Below are 8,724 nucleotides of genomic sequence, written 5' to 3' on the forward strand. Positions count from 1 at the left end.
ACGTTTCTGAAATCTCTGCTGCACTTGCACATTAGCTTCAGTTATTCTCTGGAAAGGAAAGTTTTCTAATCCGGTGGCATATGTATGTTTACAAAATGCTGTCACCACCTCTGAGAAGGTGCTAAAAAGCAAAGCTATAAACTGTGGACGTACAGACAACTGTTCCATGCAGACAACTGCTTCCTGCAGTTGCCAACACCCTCCTCATCTTATGTTTGTGCTCGGTACAGACATGGTGTAGATACACTGTGGGCTACAAAGCAAATGTGAGGGAAAGGAGGTTGAGATGGCTTTTAAGGTAAGCTGAAGGTAAGCACAGCCTGGTGGGCTGCAAACCCCCAGGGGTTTTTCCTGCTGCTGTGCACGCTGCTGTTCCCACTCCCAGTCCAACCAGCAGCCAGGCAGTCCAGAGATGCAGACAGGCACCTCTGGCAACACAGACTGACGTGAAGAGGGCAGTGCCTTCACCGGCACCCACACACCCACTGCTTTGCACCAAGAGCACTCACACTGACGTGAGCACTTCAGGAGGCTGATCGTGTTCTTACTTGCCGGCTAATGAGGCTCAGAGCTTGCTAGCACATCTCACGCGTGCATGTGGGTCTCTGGCAGCTGACTCCAGTCTCCCTGCTCGATGGTCCCTAGACCTGTGAGTCCTTTTGATGCACGGCCTCTGCATGCAGGAGCACGCACTCTGACCTCTAATTTCAGTCACCAGCTAGCCTGACATGATGCTCACTGTTGGTCAGCACATTCACATGGGAAAATAGGTGGGGAGAATAGAGCTGAATAACAAGACCGACTGAGGCAATCAAGCGCAGGGCTTGGCCAGACATGCACACTGGCCAGCAGCTTGCTCACACATGACTGACCCTTTTTACCTCCCCTCCTCTCCGTTTTCCCACTCACTCCTCCCTGATCCGTCTCCATCTCTTCCTTTCTGTGTATTTGGCCTTCCTTAAACATGCCATAATAATTTTTGTTCATTCCCACAATCCCCAAAACATGCCACAATAAGTTGAACAGAACCTCATGAGTCCTCTCAAATACCCCATTAAAAGTTTTCTCTTTCCCATGATATCTATGATAATCTTGTTTCCCTCTCTCTTATCAGAGATGCAGTTCTGGCTGAACCTCCTCAAGGCTGTGCTTCAGCATCTCCTTCAGTGGCCCATCAATCTGCGACCTCAGAGTTCCTGCATTTGTAATTGTCTTATTATCTCCCCCTTCTTAGGATCTGCAGTATCAGAATGATTAATTTATTTCTTTTCTTGTCTCTTGTTCTTGCCTTTTATGCTGAGTAGCTGTTAGCCAGATATCCTCACATTCCAGATAGCCTCGTGCTGGCTGCGTGCCCTCCCTGGAGAACAATGGTCTTTTCTCAGAACACGAAATCAAATGAAATGAAATCAAATTGGCAGTCTGGGAAAAAAGAAACCCAGTCTCCATATGTTTAATTCCAATCAAGAGATAAAATGTTCTTGTTCTTCACAGACGCTCACAGAAATGTCCAAACACTCTGCTTTGAGCATAAACATTCCCAGAAACACAGATTTCAATGACTGTGTTTCAGCAGAGGAATGTTCACGTTTTCAAAACAAGCTGTGAACTCCTCAGTTAAAAAAATTGTCCTTCAAGCATTTCTTTTCTCTGTTATTCCAGCAACCTCCATGGTTTTTAAATGTGTTCATCTGCAAATTTTATTTTCTCGGGGTCTAACTTAGGGCAACAGATGTCATCCATTCAAGTGTTTGCTTTATGCATGAGCATAAATGTGGTTGTACATTTCCCTTTGAATGTTAATAGGGTACCTGTGTTACAAATCTGTTTTAAAATTCAAACAAGTTAGCTACTGATTTAATTACTTATGATCTCATAATTAGTCAAAGGGGCATTTTAACCTCTGCTAAACAGTTTTTCAGACACTACACGAATGTTACAGGAATGTGGTTTTATTTCTGGTCATTTTAGATCATTTCTCAGTTTCAGTGGCTCTACTTGGGATATGCATACACACGAGAAAATGAGCATTCAAGGATTACAGGAATAAATATAACACACTAAACCACCAGAAAGAGAAGTGCATTGTTAGATTTACTTATTAAAAAGATTATTTCAAAATTCATTGCTTTATCCAAGATACGGATCCTTTAGCTGCAAATCTATAATCCTGTTGCTGGACTGTGTACTGAGGAAAAAGGTAAGGTCAACCAAATCTTTGTGAGGCTAACATCTGCAGATGCAAGACAAAAGAGGAATTCTGTAGATTGATCTATTTAGCAATAAATGCATATAATTTTTGGTATCCACCATTCTAAGAAGGGAAGAAAAATCTAGAGGCTAATTTTGAAATCTAATGCTGTAACAGCAGAGAAGCAATATATTATTAATGAAAAAGTTTCTATCAGGAATCAGAGACCATAGAATCATAGAATCAATCCTAGAATCCTAAAATCACAGAATCACAGAATGGTTTTGGTTGGAAGGGACCTTAACGCTCATCTAATTCCAGGGATGGGGCATCCACACCTTCTCTGGGCAACCTATGCCAGTGCCTCACCACCCTCATCGTGGAGAATTTCTTCCTTCTGTCTAATCTAAATCTCCCCTATTTTAGTTTAGCCCACACCCTGACACAGAGTCCCTCCCCAGCTTTCCTACAGGCCCCCTTTAGGTACTGGAAGGCCGCTGTAAGGTCTCCCTGGAGCCTTCTCTTCTCCAGGCTGAAAAACCTCAGCTCTCTCAGCCTGTCTTCATAGGAGAGGTGCTCCAGCCCTCTGATCATCTTTGTGGCCCAGCTCTTGATTCATTCTAACACTTCCATGTCCTTCTTGTGCTGGGGGCCCCAGAGCTGAATGCAGCACTCCAGGTGGGGTCTCACAAGAGCAGAGCAGAGGGGGAGAATCACCTCTCCAGTCCTGCTGGCCACGCTGCTTTTGATGCAGCCCAGGATACAGTTGGCTTTCTGGGCTGCAAGCGCACATTGACAGCTCACGTTGAGCATCTCATCAACCAACACCCCCAGGTACTTCTCCTCAGGGCTACTTTCAATCCATTCTCTGCCCAGCTTTTATTTGTGCTTTATCTGTGAGCATGATGTAATAATGAAATAAGGATGGCTCTTTTGGAAAAAAAAAAAAAAAAGAGTTTAATCTTTAAGCAGATATGCCTGTATTCTTTATATATCTACAGTAATACCCAGCAAGAACAGAAATTACATCCTGTGTTATAGAACAAAGAATGAATGGATAACTTCTTATGACATTATCCTGTTTAAAAAAGGCATTGTTCTTTGTTGCAATGGAATCCTCTATTCCGTTTAAAAAGAATAAAACTATGTTGTGTATTAGAGGAATTAATACATTTTCACTGTGTACTGACCAGAAACATTATTCTGTAGGAACATATTCTGTAAAAAGGCCATTCAGGTCAAACTACTTTTGCGGTAAGAGATTACACAGTAATAGTTTTATTAAATTTTCAATACAATATTTTGGCATAATTGTCATGGTAATAATGAAAAACATGTTAATAGGATCCTATTTCAAAGAAATGCAAAAGTAGACAAAAAATCAGACATAACAGATTATACTCATTAAGATAACTGCAGTGCAATTAAACGACAATCTATTCCATGACAAATTATTTTCCTGATTATGATAAGCTGAAATATTAATGCCTAATTCCGTCTCTTCTGTATGTATCCACTGAAGTTCTGCAGAACATATTACTCTGTTGTGAATAGAAGCTTAAACACTGTCTCTGGAAGCACTTTTGTACAACAACAATCCCAACTAAAAGGATTATTAAAGTATTTTTCTTGAGAAAGAAAATGGACTTCCAAAGTACCAATCTTTGAATAGTTCTTTAAAACAGATTTATGTATTTTTATTTTTATTTGCCTTCACAAATTATGATACTGTTTTTATAATACAAGTTTTAAGATAAGATCTACAAAAGATGAACAGAAAAAAATTTGAAAACTTTTGTTTACTAAAAAAAACTATTAAATCTAGAGTCAGCTGAACAGGCAAAAAAAAAAAAAAAAAAAGCATAACCATACCATTACATGGAAGACCCTGTTGAAAGGCGAGAGAATTCAGGGCAATCTATTTCTAGGACATTCATGAATTTTTATGTCTCTTACGAAGCTTCTGAATCTGGCCTAGTCAGTGATAAGTAAACATTGCTATCACTCGAAAGCTAAACCTCTCAAAATGTACGTAACCTCTGTGAATTGGTTGCCTCTGTCCATTTTCCCAGAAATAAAAAATCATATCTTCTGGCACCTTTACCTGGCAGATTTTCAGAAGAGGCTAAGGCTGAGTGTGACTAGATGTGACTGGAAAGATGAGATCATTACACCGTTAATGTTTGGAATATATATTCATATATATTTGCAGGTAGGCTTTCTGGCAGGCTAACACACTCCATGCTGTTTTAAATGCTGGCCAAACCATCTATCATTTTGCTATAGTAGGTAGGTTACTGAAGATGTTTTGACATATACTACTGATGAATATGATATTTATTGTTGCAATATACAGAATAAAAAGCATTTAAGTTAAAAAGCCAGGGGCAAGCTGGCTTTGGTGAAATAATTTCCTCAGCGTTATCTGTTCACACTACTGCTCCTGATGTTGCACATTCTGTTATCTCTTATTTATCTGCTATGGGTACAATTTCTCATATTTCAATAGTGGCTCAAAAAAGTACCTTTTGCATTTGTTAGGCTTATGTTATAAATCAATTTATTTGTATAAATGATGGAATAAACTGTGCAGAAGGTTGTATAAAGCTCTCAAGTCTTCAAACCAAGTGGGAGATGGAGGAATTAATACCAGACTTCTCCCAAGATACTTTATTAAAGAATTGTAGGAACTTTTTCAGGTACAAGTGGATTTTATATTTGTGTGTGTGTGTGCTGATTAACAAAGTTGCATAAAAATAAAACAATAGCACAAAAAAAAATTAATTATTGTATTGTGAAATACTAATTCTCATGTGTTGACAAAGTCAGTGAGAAACTGGTTATCATCACTCACACATCTTACCAAAGCAGGAAGTTAGAGCTCCTCAAAGGTTTATGCAACTTCTACACAAGTCATTACTTTCCCCAAACATATGTAAAAAGTATTCCTTTTTGAAGTTAAATAAAATTTGAATGTTAAAATACACATGTTCCATTACTTGTTCACGGTCTCCCACTGGAGAGCTATACGAGTGAAAAAGCCCCCAGTAACTGTTTTAACTCTGCATATAGCCCATTTGGTTAAAGCCAGTCAAGCCACAAATTAGAAATAATAAAGCTAGAATCCCCTTGCTTCTATTTTCCTCTATCAGAAATCACAACACAGATCATATGTAAATCAGATGAGTCTAAAATCAATGGGGCTGCTCAATAGGTATTATTCTACGTCAGTATGCATGGCTGAGCGCAGCCCCAGCTGCTGCCACCGCCACTCCTCTAAGGTAATGACAAATGCTTCAGGATGTGATTTGTAAAAACCTTGTTCTGAAAGAAGCTATTCAAAAGCATTAAACTATAATCACTAGGTCATTCACCCAATCGATCAGAAGATTTATTATTCTTTGTCTAGATTTGTGGATTGTTGTCAGTTTTGTTTCTCCTCATCAATATTCAGCTTTATGATTTTTTTATTTTATTTTATTTTTTTTAAAGTGAGAATATGCAAACAGGAGAAATAGGGGCTATTTTTCTCAAAGTATTTGAAGCATGTCTTGCAGCAAGCGAGCCACAGTTCATACACAGCATCAGAATTGTGGAGGAGCGGGCACAAATGATATTCCCTCTTTGTCTATCTACGGAATACAATCATCTCATTTATTCATCAACTAACGCACAATTTAAGGTTTGTGCATGTGTAATGAACAAAGAGAAACTATGAAGTATACTCTGCAGAAGACCATGGAGTCTTTGCAATAATGACAGTCATCGGTAACTGTGCAATATATCAGAAACATGCCAGTTATAAAAGGCTGTTTATGTTTTATTCATGCAGAATAACTCAGTGCACAGGCCCTACTATCAGAAAACACATAGCGATAAAAGTACCTGTGACACACTGTGTTCAGGTATTACATGTATCTAAACATGTATCTAAAAATATTTACCATAGAATGCCATTAAAATCAGTAATTCCAAAATACAGAGGATACTTCAGAAAGGGAAAAAAAAAATGTTTCAAAAACTGAACTCTTTTAAAAATCCAAACAAATCAAATTAATACACTGGATCTTCAATATACGTATTTTTAATTCTTTACATTTAGTGCATCCACAGCCCAAAGGAGCAGTAGAGCACAGGATACAACATCAAAGGTGACTGGTATGTTGCTGATCAAATACACTGGGTGGATTTGGGTCTCAAGTCTTTCCTATTGTCCTATTATCCTGTGCCTGGAGTAAGGTCACTTCAGATTACATACAGCTAAATTTGGAATGACTGGCAGAATTCTCTCTTTTTCTGTCTGTATTTTTTTTTTTTTTTTGGCCTGGGTGTGACTTCAGCTACCCTTCAATGATGAAACCTGGCACAAGTAACCACTGCAAACACTGTATAGCTCAGTCTAGTGAATGGGACTGGGATGACTTGTGAATAAAATAGGACTGTTTCCATTTTACTGAATCAAGGGTAAAATCACTAAAAATTAGGATTGCTTTTAATTTTTACCAGGATAGCTTATACCTCTTTCCCGAGTTTCTCAAAATGAAAATCACATTATAGAGAATCACCATTTTCTCTTGGCTGTCGTTATGAGCAAGTGATAGAGAGAAGTTTAAAAAAAACATGGTCTTTACAACATGCCAGTGTAAGCATTCCTGGGGCTATTTAAGGTGGAGGAAGAAAATAATCCACATAGGCAACTGTAGCAGTTCTGCAAATGATTCTTTTCTTTATATAAACCAGTGATAATGACCAACCTGAAGTAGTTACAGGTTTTCTCAAATGCCTTCTCTTCCATCCGCAACAGGTCAGTGGCCACGATCCCCCATATTGCTACTTTATATTCTAGATTAGACAGAAATAATCATTTTTACAATCTTGTTGTTGGGTTTGGGATGTTTTGTTTGTTTGGTTGGTTAGTTGGTTTTGGTTCGGTTGATTTTTTTTTTGCTGAGGAGAAGTTTCTGGACTTGGAGATGGGTTGATGATACAAATGGGTTCCATATCTAGCTCCGCATTCAGATAGCATGCCACTCATTTTCAGCCTGGTAGGCTACATGAAAACAAGGGCTATGCAATCACTCCATAACTTTGAAGGTGATAGCCAGTTTCAGATGAGTTTGAGGGATAATAAAGTTTATACAAATTTCATAAAGATAGATAACCAGGCAGAAGAGATGAGGGATTGAACATTTACAAGTTAATACTTAATAACTTTCTATCCAGTCAGCAAATTTCTACAACTTCTGTATGTGGCCTGCATGTTACTGCCAGAACGCTCTGCAGGAGAAGATGTTAGGTCCATGTGGTCATAACAGAAATTCTTGTTATAATTCAGGTAAATAGTCTACCAAGGGGTAAAACCATAGGAGACCAGACTTCATTAGCTTCAGCGCTCACCAAACTAGTAGCTTATATTTCTGAAGGGTGAAATAAATGTGGCCAATCTGAAGTTTCTTCAGATAAATAATGCTACTGGGTTGATATTCATCACTGGGGGGAAAGAAGAACTAAATTTAATTCATCTCTGGTGTTTCTGAGGTCATGCAGGTGCACAGTGGTGCAACTGACTGCTGTTGAGATTGCTAATTCCAGCTCTTTCAAGGACCTGACTCACTTGTCATATCCCAGCCACAAAACTCAACTTGAAGCCAGATTCATCACTTTATTTCTTTACTGATGTACTATCAGAAGTATAAAATGCACCTGGTTAGTGATCTATGAGAACTAAGAGTTCTTATTACTCGCAGCTGTCCCATAACTCAGTCCAAAGGTGATGATCTCAACTTCCCTGTTTCTGCCATTTGACTGTTTCCATTTCATACCTCTCACAGTATCATTCATACCGTACGCCTATCACACATTTTTTAACTGATTAATTTCTGTGTCTGTGTTTAAGCATACAGTCCCAATCAAGTCATGGTTAGCATAATCTAATCAGTTTTATGAACTGGCAATGTTGGATGTTGTGCAGCCTGTACTTCCTTACTGTGAAATACCCTTTCCATAACCAAAGGCACACTGTCTTGATCAGTCCAAGCTCAGTGGCCCACTTCAGTACCACTTCCAAGCACCTCATCACATATCTAAGCACTTCTGGTGTACTTCTAATGCATACATCTTGTTATCAGTATACCACATACTTTGCATGTTTTTCAAGCCTGCATAGTGGGTGTGACACTTCACAGGACCTTCATATTATTGCTTATTCTCAGTTTTTATTGCATTACTTCAGCCTACAACTAGCATATGATACTTAAGATAATTATGAAGGAGCTGAAGGCACTTAATGGGTGAGCAAGATCCTTCCAGTGTTTCCGTTTCTCCTTCTTAAATTACATTTAACGCATATTCACATATTTCTAAATGAAAATAGCACAAAGCAAAGAAATATCCAGAGGTACGTTCCCTTCTATCATGAAAGCTTTAGAAGAGAGAGAAGGAAAAAATAAATAAAAGAAAAACACTTTCTGCATGTATTAAAGCTACAGAAGGAAAGGTGATGGCAAGTTGGAGATGTCTTTAATAAGAAACAG

Source organism: Cygnus olor, chromosome 2 (assembly GCF_009769625.2).
Source record: "Cygnus olor isolate bCygOlo1 chromosome 2, bCygOlo1.pri.v2, whole genome shotgun sequence".
Classification (NCBI taxonomy): Eukaryota; Metazoa; Chordata; class Aves; order Anseriformes; family Anatidae; genus Cygnus; species Cygnus olor.